Raw genomic sequence first — 23,761 nt, 5'->3', positions numbered from 1 at the left:
CAGGTCTGCTGTAGGATTACAGGTATAATCCTTCATGTCTGCACAGAAGTACAGGACATTGTGAGGGACATACTGGCCATTGGTGGAGAAGTGGCATCACAGACTACCTTCACAGACACTGAGGATTTGTTGGGAGTCCTCTGAGATGGGACCGTGCCAGAGTGTTCAAACTGAGAAGAGGCCTGGACATGGGAATTGGGCTGGTGGTAGCATGCTTTAACAAGGGCAGGTAAAATGTAGCAGCTGCCCTGTGAGTAAACTGTTGGGATGTGATCATCAGGTGGCGATGATGGACAGTGCATAAGTGCAATACAGGCTTAAATTTATAAAACCACAAGGATATTGTAGATCCTAAATAAATGCCAAAACTTGATTTGTGGTTAGAGCAGCAAAAGTAGCAAGCAGTTTACTACAATTTTTTTTTTACTCCTGTGAGTTAAGTGGTTGAAAGTTTCACAGGTTGGGGAAGAAACACATGTGATGAAGGCACTTAGTGACCTAGCTATGGTTCTGAACAGCAGCATCACATCTGTCTATCAGAGAAACATCAGCTTAGTACATAAGTTATGCACAAAAAACTATAGGGAGGGCCTCCACCATCATGAGGTGACCACTGTTAAACATCACCATATCTGTTCCACAGGTACCTCATGGATTCCATCACCACATCTTGTGTCACAAGATAAATATGTGTTCCTTACCTTTCTGCAGGAAAAGTGCTTTTAAAAATTCAACTTCATTATAGTACACAGTTTCCTTACTGGTGAGTCTATTGAGTTGGATGAACTGTCCCTTTATTACTCCTTTCTTCATATGGTAGGGGTGTAGACATCTTTTATGCAAGTATTGATTCTCAAAGGTTTCTCTTCTGAAAACTTTACTTGCAAACTCAGTGGCATTTTATTCTAAGGAAACTGTGATGTCCAAATCATTGATCATTCTTCCATAGATACTCAACATGAATTTTAGAAATGAAGTGCTGGAATTGATGAAATCCTATAGTTGATGCAATTCTCCTTCAGTTCCTTCTCAAACCAAAATGAGGTCATCAATAAATCTCCTGTAGCAAACCACCTTCTCAAAAAAGAGTTTGGGACTTAATTGAACCTGCTCCCACCAGGCCATGACCAAATTTGCAAATACTGGGGCGACTTTGGAACCCATAGCCACTCAAGAAATGTGTTTGCAGTATCTGCCTTGAAATGTAAAAAGGTTATTTTTTAAGACAACCTCTAATGAGATGTACGTTTTGTTAATCATGTTGTCACATTTTGAAAATTTACTAATGTAACATTTTACAAATTCTATTAGTTTCCTGCTCGATACAAGTGTACAAAGACACTACATCAAAGGATGGTAAAACATCACTGGCATAAAAATTGGTGATTTCACTTAATAATTCCGGTAAGTGCCATGAGTCTTTAAGATAAAATTGTGATTTTTGACCCACTGGATTGAGTATATGATCTAAAATCTAAAATGGCTTACATTTTGTAGTGGTCAGAAGCAACTACTAGTCTGAAGGGTGGATGAACCTTGTCTTTGTGAATCTTCAAAATTCCAAAGATCCTAGCCATTTTGTCTGATCATTTCTCAAAAAAATATATAAATTTCATGGTCACAGTTCCCTTGACACAGCAAATTGAAAAGGATCGTATCAATGTGCGCAAACCTCCTGTTAATCTCTTCCACTGGGATTTCCTTGTAGTTTCTTTCATCAACCAAAAGACTATTAATAGCCAGATTGTAATCCTTGTAGTTCATTAACACAATCATACTCCCTTTATTAGCTCCCATCACATGTATTTCTTTGTTGGAGTAAACTTCCCTTAAAGATTGTTTTTCATCAAAAGTCAGGTTATGCACTTTTGTTGTTTTACCCAACTTTCTTCTTAGGTTCTCTTCACATATATCATGGAAAACCTGTATGGTGTTGTGAAGAGAGGGTTATGTATACTTCTCCTCAGGAAAGTGACTTGTTTCTGGCTGAGCTGGGGGATGATGTGCAATACAAACTGTAAATTTAGTTTTCTCACATCCAATTTGAAATCAGTCAAGAACTTAATGATATTGGCTGGCTGGATTGGAAAAAAGAAAAACCCTTTTCTAATAGTGACATGTGATGCTCATTCAAACACATTACTGAGATTTAAAACGTGTGTGTGTCCAATTATCTTTTCTTTCTGTTTATCTCTTTCCCTCTGTTCTGCCACAGTGGTGTCCTTTTATTGTTGGGAGACTTTAGGAAAAAGGGAGCTTATGAAAGAACAGATGTTTGCTGAGTATTGCCTGAATCCATGGGAAACCAGTTTTGTGGGTTATACCGTTCCCCATTCCCATTGTTGGCCATTCCTTCCAATGCCCCCCAGCCATGTCCACAATAATGCTTCTAGTTTATATCTCCTTTGTCCTTACACCCTTCCACTGATGAAATCATTGCTGTGCCCTGCCACTGTGCTCCACCCTACCTGATGATGACAGCTGTGTTCTGCCCATGCTTCTGAGTTTTGTGGATTAGGTAAGGACTTATTCAGAGCATTGCCAGTCATTGCTCTAAATTGCAAACCCTTGGTTTAGTGTTGCATGCATCCATTTTATTCTACATTGTCTCAACCATGGTCCGTAGCTGTAGGCTTTCTGTCAGTGCCATAGTATATTGCAGCTACCTCTACCTAGCATCTAGTTCTGCTGTTGCTAATTCCTCTAATAACTTTACACCTGGCTCCTCCTCCAGTGCTAGATAATATCTATCTGACACTCTGATGTTGAATCCATGCTGTAGCTGTTTGCATAGAACCATGTTGTACATCAGAGCACACACAAGAAATGTCTTGCTACAGATTTACAGAGGATATGCAGTATACAACCATAGGTATGTTAACAATAGGTCTTCAACACATAAAATGCACACTCAGTGATCTTGTATGTCTGAATCAGAGCAGTAGTATCTCTGTCATGGTTGTGACCAGGAAATATCCAGCATCACTTGCAGCACATACTGGAATAGATCCAAAGTTTATAGTAATTTAGAAAAAAAATCAATCATGGCGATAGAACAAATGAGTAATAATAAAAGTCATATGGATGATCTGTTGATAAATAAAGCCATAATGGAGAGTTATAAAAAAGAGACTAATCTAACCATGGCATGGCTAGATTGCAAAAAACATTTGACAGTATTCCACATTCTGCTTTCATGGATAAAGAAATATTTATAGATATATAGGATACACCATTAATCAGTTATGTTACAGTGACCTGAAACAGTGGCAAAACACTTAATAGTAAATTATCAACCCATGAATAAAAATTCAAAGAGGTCTATTCCGATGTAATTCTCTGTCACTGCTGCTGTTTTATCTTGCCCTTGACCTATTTAGCTTTTTAAGTAACAGACAAGTTTATGGTTAAAATTTGGCTCCCAGCAATCAACCTTGTTAAAAACATCTCATCTACTTTTGACTGGATGGTTAAGACTTTCTCAGATGATTAAGAATATCATTTAGTCTTAGATAAATCTGCAAAATCAAAATTTAAAAACAAGAAGGCTGCAGCTCCAAGAAAATATCCAGATGGGATTGAAATGTGATATAATGAACTTGAACAGAAGGGAGTGTATAAACATTTGAGAATAGAAGTATCAGCAGTAAAGAAAAAATGAAAAAAAAAAACTCAGTAAAGAATACTTCAGGAGACTAAAACTGATATTGAAAACTCCCTTGAAATCTGGGAAAAATTCCAAGATATAAACCAATTTGCTCTTTCTGTTCTAACTTACAACATACATTTTGGGTACTGGATCAGTTGTACAGGGAAAGAAGAAAATGGCTTCATGCTTATCAAATGTAGTAGATAAATCAGTATATACCAAGACTACAAATTCTCACTCAGAAGGAGTTATGGTCTTCCTTGAAGTTTATTACACATGCAGATCTGCAGTCATGGGAATGCATGCATATCTACTAACCTCACTAGATCCAAACATAGTGAAAGCTTTAGAATTTGAAAAAAAAAGATGTCTAAGGTGAGATCCTTTCTTAGTTTAGCAGAAGCATTTCAATGTAAAGAGGGAGTGGAAATCAACCAGAAGAAGACAAAAGTCAGAATGCAACACAATGTGCCAAAAAACAAAAGAAACACTGCAAGGAAACGGTCACATGAGAAGGAAAGAAATGTGTAAAATCCATAAATATAATGGCAAGTACAGAGATCTCTTGGAGAAATCTCATGTTGACCAAGATCTGATGCAGGAATGGTTAAGGACAAGTGAACTTAAACCAAAAGATGAAAGGCTAATAATGTCAGCCCAGGATAGTGGACTATGTAAACATTTGTTTACAAAGTCAATTGATCATGTCGAAGAACCAAACAAATGCAGATTCTATAAAAACTCTCCTGCACTGGCCTAGTAATCAAGGAGCCTCAATCCTCACCACTGGCAACAACTAGGGGATGTACACATTGGGAGGATGACAAGTGCATACACAGTAAAGTACAATTTCCTTTAAGAACACACAGTGATCACAGTCAGTCTGGGGCTGGTTTCTCCTTCTTTCTCCGAATCCCCAGTAAGACACCCCACTGGCACAGCTATAGGATTAAGATCTCAGCTGAGGGGGCCAAACCAAGACCTTCATCACCCTCTCTGTCCAAACAGTGCTTCATGTGCCTGCCCAAGTAGCTGACACACACACACACACTTTGAGATTTGATTTATATACAAACGCACACACACACATCTGGGGAAGGCTGGCACAGATTTACCAGCTATGTCCTCTTCTGCCCAGACTATAAGGTAGTTTCCACTGCCACCAACCCCTACTTATCAGCTACTATAAGGCCCTTACAAAGGGTGTCCAATCCTACTGTGTAATGTTACTATTATCCAAATGGTAGTCTGACCAAGACTTGCAAGGCTATTTAGGAGTACCCTGTACAGTGTCACCAAATACATATGGAAATACGCTAAGAGCTTAAATATGTCAATACTCAGTCAATCAACACAATAACTTCAGAGATCAAAATCACAGGAAATATTTTAAAACAAAATTGCAGGACAGTTTCAAATAATTACAGAAACATCTAATCTAATCCTTACTATATTCCTATCTATATCTAAGAGAGATACTATGCCCTAAATCTTATTTGCAGCAAGGCCAGTGCAGAGGATGATGAGTGGATGTTCTTGCTAGGTCCAAGACAAAACACAAAATGCACAGTCTCTCTATGAGAGAGTTCTTAAATTAATATCAAATATAACTGCTGGCTTAGCTTGGATGACATCACTTTTTGTCACCTGACATCAGTTCCCAGGCTAAAATAGAAGCTAACAGAATTTAACATCACTTTGTTAGAAATACATATCTCTCAGATAGTTGCATATCTTGGAAGTTATAAAACAATAAAACACTTTTCATGTTAAAAACCTAGTAATTACTTCTCTTTTAAGATAATACAAAAACTTCTAACTCTAGACATTGTGTCTGCGACACTGAAACTGAGAGAGAACTTTTATAGCATAATCATAAAGCAACTTAATTTCAACTTATTTTCTTGGAAGTTTTGTAAGTTAACTCTGTATGTTCTAGTTTCTACTGTTAAAACATACATTTCCACAGCTATATAGTTTATATGCATTTCTGTTCTAAGTCAGCACGGCTACATTTTAGCTCAGTACATAACATACAGTTCTGCATATATCATATCAATATTCACAAGTGACATAGAATTATTTACAAAATTCCAGATGGCTGGGCTAGCAATATTTCCCTATATCACAGTTACACATCTTGTTGCTGGATACACTCATGATAGAGGGTCTGTATGCTGAAAGGCATAATGATGTAGCAATACTGTTGCATTCTGGATTGTGCAAACACTACAATATAGACTTAGATCAGAAGTATTGAAAATAAAGCATTATAGAGAATGATGCAGTTTATTTTTATTTATTTACTTATTTACTAATTTATCCTGTGTTGATCTGGATAGTCCCACTAGACTAGAAGCCTCCTTTCAAGGGAGACCCAAGGTTTGTGTATTACACATCCTGACTTCCTGTTTCCTGTCCAGGTGCAGAGGCAGCCAGGAGGAACAGGGAGAAAACATGGCTGATTCAGCTTTTGCTGAAACTGCAGTGAAGGTCACTGAAAATGTAGTGGAAATGGTAAAATCACTACCAGAAGTTTTTTCCTGATGATGTGGGTGCAGAAAAAAGTAACATTGAAGGAAAAGGAGACTGTATTTGAAACAGAGATGGATTCAGAGGAAAACTTTCAGCAGAGAATGTTTGAAGGAGAGACAGTTACCTCTGAAAAATGAATAATTACAACAATCCAATTGGTGGGGCTGTGGGATGATTATTTGAAAGAAATGGTAAACCAAAGTGAGCCAGAAAATGGAGCAGCAATTTCATGGAGAGACATCATGAAAAAAATAGAGGAAGAAAAAGGATAAGAAGAGACTGTGCCTGAAAAAGTTCCAGAAAAAGTTCCAGAGATAAAAACTTATGGATAAACTGTTGGAGAAGGAACAAAGAAGGAAAAATAAATAAAAGAAACAAAAAATAAGTATACAGTTCATGTAAACAGTAAAAAAGAAGAAAGTTTGGACAGGTATGAGGGCATGGAAAACTTTTTGGGTGCATATGAACAAAAGAAAAATATTTATCTATGGTCAAAAGTATGTGGTGCAAGCTTTTTACAGACAAACAAAAAAAGAATAATGATCCTGTTTAGAACTAAAGTTGAAGCAAAAGGACTGAAAGAAAATTTGTTAACTATAAGTAAAGAAGTAATGGGCACTACAAAATATGTGATGGAAGAGGACTGTGGCCTGGAGGATAGGAATGTTGAGTAACACCGAAAATGGAAAATGATAATGTTATGCATGTACCTTGTATTATTAATATTCATGGTAGTAGGGATTATGTGAAATACAGGGTTTAGCCAAAGGCTTTTTTATTTTTTTATCAAAAGAATGATCATTTAATCAATGAATGTGATAAAAAGATATTATTTATGTGATAAAACAAGACATACTGCAAAAAATGTGATTTAAATTACAAAAAATGTAGCAATGCTGGCCATTTATGGCTAGAACATGAAATGAATGTGCAAAACAATGAAAATGAAAATAAAGTTATACAAGAGAAAGAGATAGAAGAATGTGTTATACAAGAAAATATGCAAAAGCTGTGACTAATAAAGAGGTTGTACAAGTTGAAGAAAGTAACAAGGAACAAGAAACAGAGGAGGCAAGTGAGGAAGAAGCTGACTGGCATACAGTAAGAAATAAAATAATTTGATAGGAAAAAGAGTTAAAGAAAGGAAAAGAAAACTTAAAAATATAATGCTTAGAAAAATTAAGAAAAAGACAGGGATACACATTTTATTATACTAACTGTTTTTAAAAGCTGAAAATATTAGCTTTAAATGTGAACAATACGAAACATCTTAAGAGGAGAATAGGTATATTACATTGTTGTGCTGCAGTAGATGCTATTGTTTTAGAATATATTAGATTATTAACAGAGGAAGAAAGAACACAAACTGAAAAACTTTGGAATGGTGGGTTAGTTTGGAGCATGGGGAAAGAAACGTGCTTGGGCATATGTATATTATGTCAAGAAAACATTACAATATTAGATGTAACCATAGTGGAACTATGTTGAATTACAGTAATAGACTTGAGATGGAAAAATATAAATAGAGAATTATAGCTTTATATGCATATGTAACAAAAAAAGAAAGATAAATGATGCTTAAAAATATACTTGAATATGTTTGCATAAATATGGACATTATAGTGCCATTTGATTTAAATTGCAATTTAAAAAATAAGAGCAATTGTGATACTATAATGGTTAAAGAAATGATGAGAAAAGGAAAGTTAAGTGGAAAGTTAAGTGTATGGAAGAATAATCACTGGACCTACAAAAGAAATGAAATTAGGACACACATTGATTATTTTTTAATATCTGATAGTTTAAAACGTAAAGAAAAAAATAAGTATACTGAATTTTGGATCATGTGGCTATATGGGTTAAAGTACAGGAAAATTAAGGATATATAAGAATAGGAAACTGAATACAGAGAATTAATGAAAAGGAATTAGATTAAGAGAAACAAATTATGAAATTATGTAAAAATCCTACAAATATGAGAGAATTGTATGAGATTGGACTGTTTGATGGCTTAATTTTAAAGAGAAATATAAAAATGTGTTTTAGAATGTATAAGAAGAAAAGAAAAATATGGATATAAAATATTAAGTCAAGAAACATCCAGAGCCTTATTAGAGAAGAAAAATTTGTTTTATGAAAAAGAAAGAGAAATATATAAAAATGAATCAACTTAAAATTGACTACTTGTTATATAAACAAAAACATTGTTTACAAGGAAAGAAAGAAAATGTAGCTCCATATTTGAGTAAAATAATAAAAGAAGGAAAATAGTAAGATAATTAAAGAATATGGAAGGTAAGCAAATAAGACAGCAAAAAGGAATATACAAAATAATTAACAAATATGTATTGGAATTATTTGTTAAAAGAAAAGAAAATCTTCCCCTATAACCATTATAGTATCACAACTGCTCCATCGCATATCGCCTACTCAGAGGTTATCTCTGCCTAACATACAAAGCTATGTCAAACCCAGAGCTGTTGGACATGCTCCACTTAAAGAAATCCCAATTCTTCTGAGCTACATGCTCTGGGGACCTAAACCTTGTCACCACAATAAACAAAACATGCCAGAGGGATAGATTCCTGTCCCAGAGACTTCCCATACTCTGGAATAAACTACCTATCTATATTAAACAAAGCTCCTCATTAGCACTCTTCAAGAAAAATCTTGATGATTGGATGGGAAATAGGAAATTCACCCCGGGGATCACCTCTGTGGCTCTGCTCGACAGTGGCACAGGAAAATAATTTTCTTGAGTGGCAAAAGCCAGGGTACCTTTTTGGCCTAGTACCTACCTATGAACCTATGAACATAGAGTATTTTTTTTAAGGTGAAAAATTAAATAACAAAGATAATGCATATTCAGAACAAAAAATAACTATGAAAATTGAATGACATTTTAAAAGATAGTAACATGAATTCTGCAACAAGACTGGACAGAATTGAATATGGTATCTATAAAAAAATGAAGGAGTGGCAAAAAATATTTTTATAGAAGTTATGAATAAATGGTTAGAAACGGGAATTAAAGAGAAGAGATATGTACAGAAGTTATAAAATTTATATTTAAAAAAGGAAATAAAGAGGAGATAAAAAATTGGAGACCTATAACATTGAATAATACGGATTATAATTTTTTTATGAGAATAATAAAAAGGTTACAAAAAATGGACAGAATATATGACCAAAATATATTCAGAAGAAAAGAAAAAGGAAGTCAAGAGTTATTATGAGTCAGAAATAACTGATGATATCATAAATAAAAACAAAGAAGTGAAAGTTATGAAAGGGGATATAAGTAAAACCTATGATAATATTCAATATAAATTATCATGGTGAATTTTGCAGGCATATAATGTAAGCAAAAAATATTACAAGTAATAAAATCAGTTTAAGAAAGGAACAATATTACAAGTAATAAAATCAGTTTACAAAAGGAACTATGTGAAACTAAATGTAAATGGTTGGTTTGTGGAAGAAATAAAAATAGAATGTGGAGTAAAGCAGAGATGTTCAGCTACTGGTGTAATTTTCTCATTAGTTATGAATGTAGTTGTGAAAGAAATCAATAAAATGTCAAGTAGCAGTGGATACAAAATGATGAAGAAATTACAATTGCCAATAGTGTATAATTATGTGGATGATATTATACTAATTGTTAAAAATAAAGTATGGATGGAAGAAGTAAATGAAAAATTAAATATAAATAAAATGTTTTAAGTATAAATAAAGAGAAAAGTAAAGGATTTGGTTTTGAAGGTATGATAGGAGGCATTGAGTTCAATGAAAAAATATATAGATATATTAGGAATAATATTTGGAGGAATGAATACAGACAACAACAATGGGATATGTACTCAAAGAAGTAAAGGACTATTTTTTTGCAAATCATTTAGATTTTCATATAGAAAAAAACATACTTGTTGAACACCATGGTAATAGGAAAAATTGCTTATGTTGCTAACATTTATATGATTCCTATTAAGTATGAAAAGGAATTAATAATGATTATATTTTCTTTTATATGGGGCTCTAGATTGAAAACAGTCAAAAGAGGGATTGTATACATGAAAGAAGAGCAAGGATGCTTGGGTTTAATAAACTCAGTAGTACATTTAGCATCTTTAATTTTATATAAGGTATTAAAAGGAGTTATGAAGGAAAATAAAAAAAACATAATAGAAATGATACCGTAGTATAAATGCAAAAATAGTGGGAAGGGATGGAAGTTAAAAAAAGAAGTAAAAGCATTGTGAATGAAGAAATGAAAGAGTATCAAAATAAAATTGTGTTATGGAAAATAAAAAGGAATATGTGTGAAAAAAATAGAAAGGAATGGTACTTAAATATTATGAAAGTATTGTATTGTATTGATCTATGGAAAGATTTAGAAATAGATAAGAAAAAAACATAAAGATGAGATATAATAACTATAAAAATTAAAGAATGTAATGATTTTTTATGGAGATTGTCTATTAGAAAATTGCTAGTTAAGGCAAATGCCATGCAAGAAAGATAGAATATGTAAGAAATGTGGAGAGCCTGAGACTAAAGAGCATGTGTTTTTGAAATGTGAAAGAGTTTAATAGTTTGTGGAAAGAAATATGCAAATATAATAGGGTGAAATGTTTGTTAAAATTTGAGCAAATGAATATGGACATAATAGAATTTTGTTATTATGGTGCGCAAAAACAGGAAGAAGTGAAGAAAATGGACAGAGTAATATTTTATGTTTCATGGACTATTTAATGTACGGAATTTTGTAAATAGATGTAAATAAAGATGTAGAGCTAGCATAGAGCTTGACTGTGTTCTTGCAGACACTCATATACCAGTTTCAGCTGGAGTGATAATACAGCTACACATACATAACAGTTACGTGGGTCTGTCATGAGGCTTACAGCTCATACAATTACCAGTGTCCATTTGATACTTTATCCAAATGTCTGCCTGTTTCTCTTTCTTATTCATATGCACTCACTCACTCACTCACTCACTCACTCACTCACTCACTCACTCACTCACTCACTCACTCACTCACTATCTTTTGTGTCAGCCTAGGCCTCCAACTCCCCCACCCCACACACACACCTGCAAAAATGCTAACTATGCCATATACATCTTTACTACTCTGGAAAGCTTTCTAACTTATATAAATAATGTATGTAGTTATTTGAAATTTACTTACCAGTACAACCAAGTTTATATTAATTTTTTAGATGCATGTGTTTTTAAGGTAGAGGACAGACTTGCCACCAAAATTTACAAAAAAGAAGTTCAGAACAACTCATATTTGCATTTTAGTAGTATGCACCCTTACAAAACCAAAATAAATGAAGGTAAAGGTAAACTGATGAGAATCAGTAAATTAACTGTCAGTGAGGAAGATTATGCAATAGAAAGCAATAATTTTTGTGACAAATTACAAAATAGGGGGTATCCACAGAGTTTGTTTTTTAATACTAAGGGCCAGATTCAAGAAGCCTTACATGGAGTGCCGGAATGGTGCAGGAGCTGCTGCACACAATATGGCCGCCGAGCAATCCAGAATTGAACTCCCATGACGTGCACAAGAGGTCCTACACTATTCCAGCAAGGACACCAGTTCTTTATGCTAATTACCTAATTTGCTGGTGAAATCCATGCAAATGAGGTGAATAAGTCATCCAGCAAGCAAGCAGTTGTCTGTGCCTGAATAGTGTACAAAGCAGAAATGTATTCAGCTAGTAGCTGAATACATTTCTGCAAATTAAAAAAAATGGAGCCATGACAGCTCGAAAGAAAGCATGTATTATAGTTAGTAGGCATGCCAATGACCAACCATATGTCCATTGGCATGAAAAATAATGTAGTTATTTATAAAATAAAACTTTTATTTTTGGGGGGCGAACTCAGCCATTTAAGCATAGGACAGCAGCACGCAAATGGGATTGTGCTGAAAAAAAAAACAAAATGTGAAAAAGCAATTTACAGGGAAATCTGCATTTTGCCATTATAGTCAATGGCATGTAGAATGAAAACAATACCAGGGAATAGTGGTTGCTAAGGGGAAAGGCTCAGTGTGAGTGCAGTAACTATGGAGTAAGGCAGTGAGGTATGCAAATGAGGGGAATCTTACTGAATCACAAATTTCTTCTAAGTGTCAGACTGCACATAACCATGTAGGTGCTCTAATATGGCTGTATAAGCATGAGAAGTAAATGACATCAAAAGGGGGTGTGTCATGCTTGCTCTAAGCACATTGGAGCACTATTGGCCAAGTTTGCACTTAGCTAAGCATAGCTAAGCAAGGGGATGTGTCTGAGGCTATAATGTCTTACACCATGAAATGAAGACCATGTTTGCAGCCAGGGGAGGACTATTTCTACTAAAATCTGTTTACCTTGGCGAAACAGGTTTGCACCACATGCACTGGGACTTAAAACAAAAAAAAAAACAGAAATAGCAGCAATGTTTACATTTAGGCAGCGGGTTTGCGTGGCATGCCTCAGGGCTTAAAAGTGGCAGTGATGGGAAAGGGGAAAGAAAAAAGGGAAAAAGCAGAACAGAGGCACTCAAATACAAGTAATAGAGCTGACAGGTGGGATGTATCATACTCAGCCAATCACACAGGCAGCATCTGCAACACACCACTATGCAAACTATGAAAACATCTTTTAGTCTGTTTTTTCCCACAAACTCTATACCACCGATGTACACAGACGGAGAAATTTTACCTGACAAAACTAACAAAATGGTAGGGGCTGCTGTCACTCTCATACATCAGTATGTGCAAGAGGTTGAGGGTGGTGAAGAGGAGAATGCTGACAACTGCCCCAGACTTATGAGGTGGAGGAGGAGAAGAGTGTTCAAGCCCAGGTAACCTACCAGGGGCTACATGATCTGGATGGTAAAGCACTACAGGGTGGACAGGGACATACTGCAGCAAATTGTGGCACTCTGCTGGCCTCACCTCACATCCAGAACCAACAGAGGGGAACTCATCCCAGTGGATACCGAGGTATGTGTAGCTGTAAGAATACTAGATACAGGTACTTTCCAGAGAGCAACTGGGGATATCATGGGGGTCTCACAAGCATCTGCATCCAGGATACTCCACCAGTTCCTGGATGCCATGTGAACACATGCCGAGGAGCACATTAAATTCCTCAGCAACTGTGAGGAGCTGACTGGCAATATGCACCTTTTCCACTGTTTAGCAGACAACCTGGAGGTACTGGGTGCCATAGACTGCATGAACATCCACATCAAAGCACCACCTGGTGACCGGGATAGGGTCTACACAAACCACAAGGGGTTCCACTCCATTAACTGCCAGGTCATGTGAAATGTCCAGGGCATTATCATGAATGTGTGTGCTGGCTGCCCAGAAAACTATCACGACTCCCACTGGCATTTCTCACAGCTGTATCAGTGGCGTGCCAGGAGGGACATCCCATTTGACCATTTAGTGGGGGACGTTGGCTATGCACTGGAACCGTGGGTGATGACACCCATCATAAATGCACATACACCCACACAAGAATGCCATAATGAAGCACTTGCACAAACCAGGATCATTATAGAGCATGTGTTTGGGATGCTCAAGTCATGGTACCACTGCCTTGACAGATCTGGTGGAGCCTTGCAGTACCCTCCAGCCACATGTGCACACATGGTCATAGTATGCGCCATGCTACCTGTGGAAACAGCTGCAGCAAGAACAAAATGGGTAAGGGCCACACAGCCTCCCCCACCGTTACCAAGGCCTCCACAGGCACAGAGTGACTCGGAGGAGGAACATCCTGAGCCTGCCTTGTAGGCAGACAGAGGTGTGCCCAGTATGCCCTGGTCTGGGCAAAGAGGCAACACATAGCACATACACTGACACTGTAGGGGCCCAGGGACTGATCTCTCTCTCTCTCTCTCTTTCTCTCTGACTAGCACATACAGTAAAATGGATGCCAAACATCACACCACCTATACCTGAGCATGTAAAGGCAGTGTATTGTTTGCATCCGACATAGTCAGCCCTCAAGCACCACCCTCACAACAGCTACAGGCACAAGGTAAGCCAGTCTCTGTAACAAATTAAAATAATGGGGTGGACTTTTCTGATAACATATCTATGGTATTGAGCAAGCATGTAAGGGAATGGGGTGGCTAACTGAGAAAACAGCAGACAACGTACAGCTCTGTTGGACAGCAGGATGTGTATCCCTAGTACTGCCCTATCCACACCATGTAGTACCACCCTAGTTGGCAAATACCACTGCAGTATATGTGGTGAGCCAAATAACTGGGGGGGGGTCATAGGTCACATACAAGGATGTCAAAGTTGGGGTCCCATACCTGCCACCATGCCCACACAGCAGATCAGCTGTAGAAAACCATACAGAAATGCCTGGCAAAGGCCCTGACATGGCGACACCCGTGAAATCCCCACCCACAACTTTCACACAGTGATATCACAGCAAGTCTGGCAGTGGCAGTAAGACTTTGAAAAGTAAAAAGTCTGAAACTACAAATGTCGATGCCAAAACAATCTGACCTGTGGTTGATACTGTTATGCCTGTAGTCTGAAAGATAGGGCACACCACCGTGCTACATGGGACCAAAATGTTAAGCAAATATCAGCACAGTCTGTGCAAATGTGTAATATGTACAGTCGTGTCACCCCACACAGTCCCATAGAAATGCAGTAAAATGTTCCTAGACTTAAGCAGCATCTAACTGTCACACACACTGATGGCACAATAGTAACTGAAAGCAATTGTCAGTAACACCCACAGTCAACTTACTGGTGCCATCCTAGGGGTGTCTCCTGCTGGCAGCCTGGGAACATATGATCATCAGAATGCATTGCCCTGCTACAGATGGCCTGCATCTGTCATACTTGCCATACAGGCCTCTGGCAAATGCCTATGCCTCACCCACAATGCCCTTTAGGGAGTGTCATGGGGTCCACAACACTAACATAACACAGTCCACAAAATGCAAAGAAAGGTCATGCTGACAACTGCTAGGAGTAAACCTGCTAGCCTCAGGGAGCCAGAAATTGGGACAAAGCCATGAATAATGGGGTGATGAAGGTCCAAAGAGAAGGACACCTGTGGAATAATGCTCTAATAATGTTATAAAGTTGATGGAATTATTTGTAGTAGCATGGAATGTCTGATGGGTACAAAGTCTGAAACTGGAATGTCAGCTGTCTGTAATATCTAACTTCAACCCTGAGTGACTTGCAAAACACTTTTGCTGGAAAACCACACTTGTTTGGGTAACCAACAAGAAATATGCATCATTGATGTGGACATTCTGTGATACTCTGTACAGTTGACAGGCAAGGCTAGGAGTTTAAACATGGGAATGCACCCACTGCAGGTAGGCCTAACCCTGGAAGATGGTGACATGTATGCACCCATGGAACTCTGGGTCACAGCCATGGGGAGTAACACACCCCTCCCTGATCACTCATCCTATGCAACATCCTGACCCCAACATGTGGCCATCCAAGCAAAATGAGTTGGGCCATACATATATGTGTGACAAACACAAACCTCCAGGCTGGTCAAACAGTTTGACACACACAAGATCCTCCAAGTGCAGTCAACCATTGAGGAGAGCCCAATGCAAAGTACTGGTAGCTATAGCCAAACATATCTGCTCAGGACACACACCCTCCACATATCCTACCCCCTAAGAATATATCTGGAGTCTGCCTGCCACCCTGATCCTGTCTGATTTATATTACCCAACTGTGAACTGGAAATCAGACCAGGCCAGAACATAAATGCACAGAGATTCCACCATTGTAATATATCACCAAGCTGCTGGTCCATTTTCACAGCACCAGCAGTCAATTGCTTGCAGGCCCACCCCCAAACAGGCTGGATAGTGCAAGATTGCATAGCATTTGGCCCATAAACCTTGTGTGTGCATCATCCAACCTGTATTTATCTGGTAAATCACTATGATGGTCTGTGGAGGTATGTCACCAGATACTGAAACAGTACATGACAGTGTCAAATGGCATATATATGACAGATGTCTGCTAAAACCTGCCCTGTAACCCTTACAAACCATACATTACTGAAAGAAATTGTAACAATCATTATATGGCCCATTGTCCCCATATTTTGATAGGCTATCACCAGATATCCTGCACCAACAGGTTGACAGGTATGGCTGTAGCACAAAACAAACAGGACTGGAGTACAACAATCCCTGGAATGGAGTCCCACATGTACCATACAAGGACACATTGGGCATGCTCATACACTCAGAGAAATGTCAGAAGGATCTAGGAATGAACAGACTTTCTCCACTTAGTGTACTTTCCATTGCCCCACATTAGCAGTCCTGAAGATGTCTGTCACCATAGAAGTCACTTTTGTTAGGCCCAGTCCTATAAGTTCTGTGGTGCATGCGATAACTGTATAACAAGATAGTACAAATAACTAGTTAGGTAGGAGTTCTAATCTCAATCCTGGCAAATGTAAAAGTGTGTGTGTGTGTGTGTGTGTGTGTGTGTGTGTGTGTGTGTGTGTGTGTGTGTGTGTGTGTGTGTTCAAAACTAAAAGCTTTTGGGACCATTCAAACCCAGTACACCACCCTTTTCTCCACTTTAGAAGTCCTGCAGATATCAGTCATCTTAGAAGTGCCGTCTGTCAAGCTTCAGCCCCATAAGCTCTGTGGCGCATGTGATAACTGCAAAACAAGATAGTACAAATAACTAGTTAGGTAAGAGTTCTGATCTCAGTCCTGCCAAATGTAGAAGTGCATGTGTGTGCGTGTGTGAGTGTGTGTGTGACAGCTGTGTGTGCAAGACTGAGGGAGCTGTGTGTTTGCTTATAGGTGAAACAGTTTTATGCCATTCCCATCCATGACACTTCACAGTGCCCTATCTTATCAGTCCAGATGATGTCAGTCCCTTATCGGCAACCTTGGCCAGCTGTCAGCTCTGTAAGCACAGTAGTGTGTGTGATAAATGCTTAACACTATAGTACAAATGACTACTTTACCAGGGGTTCTACTCTTCCGGCAAATATGTGTGTGGGTATGTATGTTTGTAAGAAGTATTTTGATATGTTTCCCACCCACTGCCCTACTTTATCAGTCCTGATGATGTCATTCCCCATATCAGCACTTTGGCCAACTCTCAGCCCAGTAAGCTCTGTAGCGTGTGTCGTAACTTTGTAACACTATGATCCAAATCTCTAGTTAGATAGGGGTTCTCCTTTCACAACTGCAAATGTATGTGTGTCTGTTTGTAGGAAAAAGTATTTTGATAGGTTAAACACCCACTGCACTACTTTATCACTCCTGCTTATTTCATTCCCTTTATAGGTTCACAAGTGTGTAGTAGGTAATTGCCCAGGAGGCTTAACAAGCCTTGCACATAGAAGGCCCCTGCCATTGTGCCACCCAATGTTATGTCCCAGTGCCTGTATCAAGCACAGCCACTGCAGTGATCCTTGGGTTGAGTTGTCTATTACCCATACACTCATCAAGATTTTTCTGGAACAGGGTCAGCTAGGTACTCTGCATGACATGTATGGGAAGTGTATTCCAGGGCATGTACAATCTCTTGGTGAGGGACCTGTCCCACCAGCATGTTGTGGTGATTGTGGTACTGAGGTAGAGGTCTCTACAGTGTGTGGTGTGGATGGCTTTATATGTAGCATTTCTAAACCAGCTGGGTCAGACATGGCTTTGTAAGTCAAGCACAGATAGCGGCTAATTAAGTGATATAACACAGAGAATAGCTTGTGTCTGCTGAGTCTGTCTGTGTAGGATGTGTGTTTAATGCCTAGGAACCCCTTTGTAATGTGCTTCTGTGGCTTCCACAGCTGTAGCAGATGTCTTTTGAGGTACATGGCAAATGGGCCATAATACTTGAGGAGTGGTCTAATTAGGGAATAGTAGACAGAGATCATTACCTTTTCCTGGATGCAATATCCTTGGTAATGCAATGTGCTATATAGAAGGACTTCCTGACCACAGAGGCAATGTGATGCTTGAAGGAGAAGTTGCTTCCAACCTATGTCCCCAGATCTATTATAATGATTACAGTGTTTATTTGGCTCCCATCAGTGTGGTACTTACTGGGAACTGAGTGTTTTACCAAGGGGGATGGTGATGCATATTGTGGTGTTAAGCCTCTGGGCATGGTTTCCACACCACTCAGTGGTCTCTGTGATGCCTTTCTGTGGGATGTGTGCATCACTTGTGGACTTAATGATAGCTCCCAGCTTGCAGTCCTTTGTGAACTTGGTCAGCCAGAGTTCCTCTGTGTTGGTCTGGACACCTGAGAAGTAGATGCTGGACAGGACAGTACTCAGTGCTGATCCCTGTGGGACTCCACTTGTGACTGCTTGCCAGTCTGACCTGAAGTGTTCCACTGTCATACTTGTGTGTTCTATGAACCAATTTGCAAAACAAACAATGATATATGGGTTGATGCCTAGTTTGTGGAGTTTACCAATAATCCCTCACTGATGGATGGTAAGACAAGCTTTGGACAGATTGATGTAGGTTGTATGCAGTGCCTTACTGTCATACACAGCCCTGGTGACTCAGTCAAAGACATCAACCAGGTTGAGCAGACACAATCTGCCATTCACAAAACCAAACTGTGTGGGTCCAGAGTTAGGAGATCACCTATATCTTGGTCAGTCAGGTCCCTGATGATGTGGTCCATACTTCTACATAGTAGACTTGTCAGGCTAAGGGGCCAATAATCCCCAGGGTCTGTAGATGCTACCCCTTTATGGAAAGGGATGACTGTAGCAGTGTGCCATGTTTGAGGGACAAAGCCTGAGGTGAGGCTGTAACTGACCAGGACACATATTTGGTCCAAGGTCACTTTGTATGTCATGTAGAACACAACCATTGATATGTTGGTGTCCCATGGAAGCTGTATTCTTGCCCGTGGACAATGCAGGTCTAACCTGGCCTGCAGTACTGCTGTGTGCCTGCCATTCATCTGCCATTGTGATTATACACTTGTGGGAGGAGAGAGGGGTAGGGCTGGCACTGAATGTATTGTCAAGACTGTAGCCAATATCTGTTGTCTCAGGATAGGAATTAGCATTGTGCAGTAACTCACAGCACTTGTGCTTAATGCTGTGGAGGTTGTTAATGTAACTATCAAAGGCTTTTGTGATTGTCGTCAGTGTCTGCTTCATTTCTGCCTTCAAAGATGCCTGTAGGGGATTTCATGAGGGATCCCAAGTTGTGTTTGAGGCTAATAAGGGGGTTCAACAATCATGGGACACCACCTTTTTCTGCAACAGTGTCCTCCTTCTGTTGTACACTTTAGTAATGACAGGGGACCATCACATTGTCTCCCAGTGTTTGGAGGACAGTGTCTGGGTTCTGTTGGCTATGGCTTATGGCTAGTACCATACATACATGTACCTATTTGTACAGTGCATATGTGTATGATTCAACAGTCATGCAGCTATTTCCCATTGCTATGGGTGCAGTGAAGTCATCCAACCCTGTTTTTATGGTTGCAAAGTCAGTGTTGGAGAGGTTTTGTAAGGTGGTTACCTTTGTGGGGGGTGTGGCTGACATGTTGATTTCCATGTTGATTACAGCCTGTGTAGATCTCACCAGGTAGAGATTGACAACTGTGGATGAGCAACAGTCCCATATTTAAGTAGTCAACACAGGTCAAGGTTGATGTATCCTCTACCGGGGGTCAGTATGAGTCAGTCCAGGGCATTGGAAATGATGAATTCCAGGAAGTGTTGGGCCACTGTACTGGCACTTGACTACTTTTTCCAGGTGATGGAGGGATAGTTGAAGACTCCTACTATGCCAGTGTTGCGTTGGACCATCATAGATGCCAGGGTGTTGAGGAATGTCCATTGACAGTCTAGGGGCATAGATGTGGACCCATAGTAGGCTATGGTCTGGATTGCACTATTACCCCAAGGCAGTTGTACCCGAAGTATCTGCAATGCATTGTGATGGGATACTAGCCTGGAGGTGTTCCTATCCATAATGAATATGGAGACAACATCACCTGTGGAGTTGTGGTGTGGTTAATGTTTGGGGGCTGACAGCTGTGGAATGCATTATAGCCTGTTACTGCAGGGCTGCTGTCTGCTGCTGTGAGCCACTTCTCCATTACAGCCGAAATTTTAATGTCCTCCACTTCCAGGAGTTCTTTGAGTGACTGCATCCTGGCAGTTAGATGTCTACTGTTAAGCAGCATGACCCTCAGATTGCATACACGTCTAGCTGCTATGGTGGTAATTACATTTGGAATACTGCCTAATAAGGCATTATAGGAGTGGCAAGACACTCAGCTAGTACCTAGAAACCCAGGGCTGACAGATGTAGGGCATCTGTGGCAAGTCAGTGAGGTATGCCAATCATGTTATCCCAAGCAGAGAGATGCTGGATCCCCTGAGAATGACACAAAACACGTAAGCCAATGTTGCAGTCAATATTCTGTTGATAGTAATGCAGCATCATTCTGGGTGATGGCAGTATACTGTTCAGGGATACTGTTACACCTGTTTGGACTACATAATCAGAGAGTTCAACCATGTCTCTTGTGATGTAGTCCAGGGAGGTGTGTCCCAGGTCATTCACACCCACATGGATACAGAGTGATACTTGCAGTTGTTGTGGAGTGCCATGACTGGCTGTGTCAATGTTTTGGATGCTGGCATGTGATAGACATTTGTCTGTTACCTGCTCCATATTCAACTTAGCGAGTGGAATATGCATGTGCCTCAGTATTGCTTTACCCATGATCACTATAGTGTGCAAGGTGGTTAGCTTTAGGAGCTTAGGTTGAGGGGCACACTGTGTAGGTGAAATATGTGTCCCTTGGCATGTGCCATGTCGTGGTGTCTGAGTGGGTGTCTGTCTTGCTGGTCTGTGCTGTTTGAGTAAATGTCCATTGAGTGCCTCTATGAAGGTGGGTGTGTTGCTTTTCACTGTATGTCATGGCTGTTAAAGTGGGTGTCATGGTAAGCTATGTGCTCCACATGGTGTGGTGCCGGTGTTGATCTTATCCTCTTGCCCTGCTAGGCCAGTCTTTGCTGGAGAGTGCATATGTCCTCACTGGGTGATATACAGGTACCTCTCACAGGTCTGAGTGTTTAGAGTTTAGAGGGGATGGTTGTCTGTGTACATGAGACAGTTGCAACAGTGCCTCAGAATGGACAGGTTCACCAGGTGAATGGGTGAAAGCACAGAAAACTGCACTTCAATCATGGCAGGTGGGGTAGACATTACTAGTAAGTACTGGGGCTACTTCTGTGATGAATGAGTACTGCTGACAGCTCCCAGATGTGTCACATGTATTGATACAATAACCTGATGAAGTGCCAAGCTATAATCCTATTTGAAGTGCAAGACAGAAATAACTAGCACATCATAAGGGTGAAACTGAAGGCAGACTTTCTGCCACCTGTAATACTTTACCTCAGCTGTGCAGTTATCAGCAGCTTTGGCCATTTGTAAGTTCAGTAAGCTCTGTAGCATGTGCAGTAACTGTGTAACACTGTCATAGACATAGCTAAATAGGTAGGAGTTCTAATTCCACTGGCAAGTGGGTGTGTGCATGTGAGAATCATGTACTGTATGGCTTATACCATTTTTGACTTGTGTGCTACCCTTCACACTTCTCCTCACCCCAATTTAGTAATCATGTTGATGTCATCCACCTTAGAAGTACCTTTGGATGTGGTGAAAGTGTATCAGCTCTGTGGCATGTCTAATAACTGTGTAGTATTGTAGTAGAAATAAACTAGATAGGCAGGAGTTCTAGTCTCACTAATGGCAACTGTTTGGATGTTTGTGTGAGAATCATGTAGCGTGTGGGTTATACAATTTTTTTACCTGTGTTCTACCCTTTACACTTCCCCTCACTCCAGTTTAGTATTCCTGTTGATGTCATCCACCTTAGAAGTACCTTTGGACTACATGAACATATATAAGATCTGTGGCGCGTCTGATAACTGTGTAGTACTATAGCAAAAATAACTAGATCAACAGGAGTTCTAATCTCACTACTGGCAACTGTGTGTGTGAAAATCAAATCTTATGCTGCTTATACCATTTTGATGTGTGTACCATACACGGCTGGTGACCACCTCCCACTACCATTACTTTATATAGTGTGGTAACAGCATTTGCCTCACATGCAGCAGGTTAAGCCATTGTACAGTCCTCTGTACAGATGTATCTGGAATATCCAGATGTTTGCAACCTATACGTGGCCAGAAGTGGTCTGTGTTCCTTAACAATGACCATGTTTGTGATATTTTAGCCAAATAGGCCACAATGAGTGTACTGACACATATGGCAGCATCAGTTATCATACCTGACTGAAACATCATGTTGATAGGACATCTGCCACCCTCCCAGGTGGCTAGTCTTGTAGGTGCAATACATGAATCCAGATGCTTGGTTTTACAAGTGAACTGTTCATGTTATGGGTCACAGTAAAGGTTGGAAGAGGTGTGGACTGACATAGTGTGGTTCCAATTTGTATATATCAGAAACACCTTGCAACTTAACAGGGGTGTGTACACAATTTATACACACTGTATACCAGTAATGTGTCACACGTCCCTACCTTAGGATGTTTGTCCCATTTTTCTGGCCTCTGTCCAGACATCTTCCACTGACATGTTGTGAGGTATGCTACAGGAATGTTGAATTCACCTCATATAGGCCCAGTGGTGACCACTGTGATGCAATACATTTAAACTCACCACAAGTGCACATGCACATAAAGCAATATAGCTATTACTGATAGTTCTGTGCAGGGTAAATTGCATGCCCTTCACATGCTTGGGGTATTGCATGGCTACAACAGAACAATGTCATACTCACCAGCTTCAGGCTGCTGTCCCATATGCAGTAACAGAGGATCCTAGGTAGTTGTGAGAGGGAAGTATTGTCAGCAGACTCACATGTGGCCTTGGTACAGAATGGATGCAGCGTGTCTGCACATTTACAGTACGAACCCTGATAATACACAATTTTCTCTCCTCACCATAGATGTGCACCTCGGTGCATTATAAAACCCCATCTAAAACTGCAATTGGACGTGACACATGGATGCAAATACAATACAGATACAAGTATGTCTAATACATTATTGTACTAATCCCCACTCAGCCCTTACCTGCATGCTCCCTATCCATTGTGTGGGTGTCACCCACCTCCAGAATGCTGGCCTCTGTACCCTGGTGTTGTACTGTGGTGTTTGCCTGTCAGGGGCTCATATGCTACACAACTTGCTTGTGTGATGGATGACAAAGAGAAATGTGAAGTCATTTGCATGATGTGGTGATGACTGTACCCAAGGGTGACAGAGTGGTCATTGCAGCAGATGTCAATGGGCATGTTGGTGAAAGGAACAGAGAGTCTGTGGAAGTGATGGGTATGCATTGTGTTAAAAGGAATACAGATGGTGAAATGGTAGTGGAGTTTGCAAAACAGATGGGCATGGCTGTGGTGAATATGTACTATAACATGAGGGAGGAGCATAGGTAGAGTTACAAGACTGTACTAAGATGCACACATGTTTAATATATCCAGTGTAGGAGGGCCAGTTTG

Source organism: Protopterus annectens, chromosome 17.part0, assembly GCF_019279795.1.
Source record: "Protopterus annectens isolate FY-2018-M chromosome 17.part0, PAN1.0, whole genome shotgun sequence".
In the NCBI taxonomy this organism is placed as follows: Eukaryota; Metazoa; Chordata; order Ceratodontiformes; family Protopteridae; genus Protopterus; species Protopterus annectens.
This window is presented reverse-complemented; position numbering follows the sequence as displayed.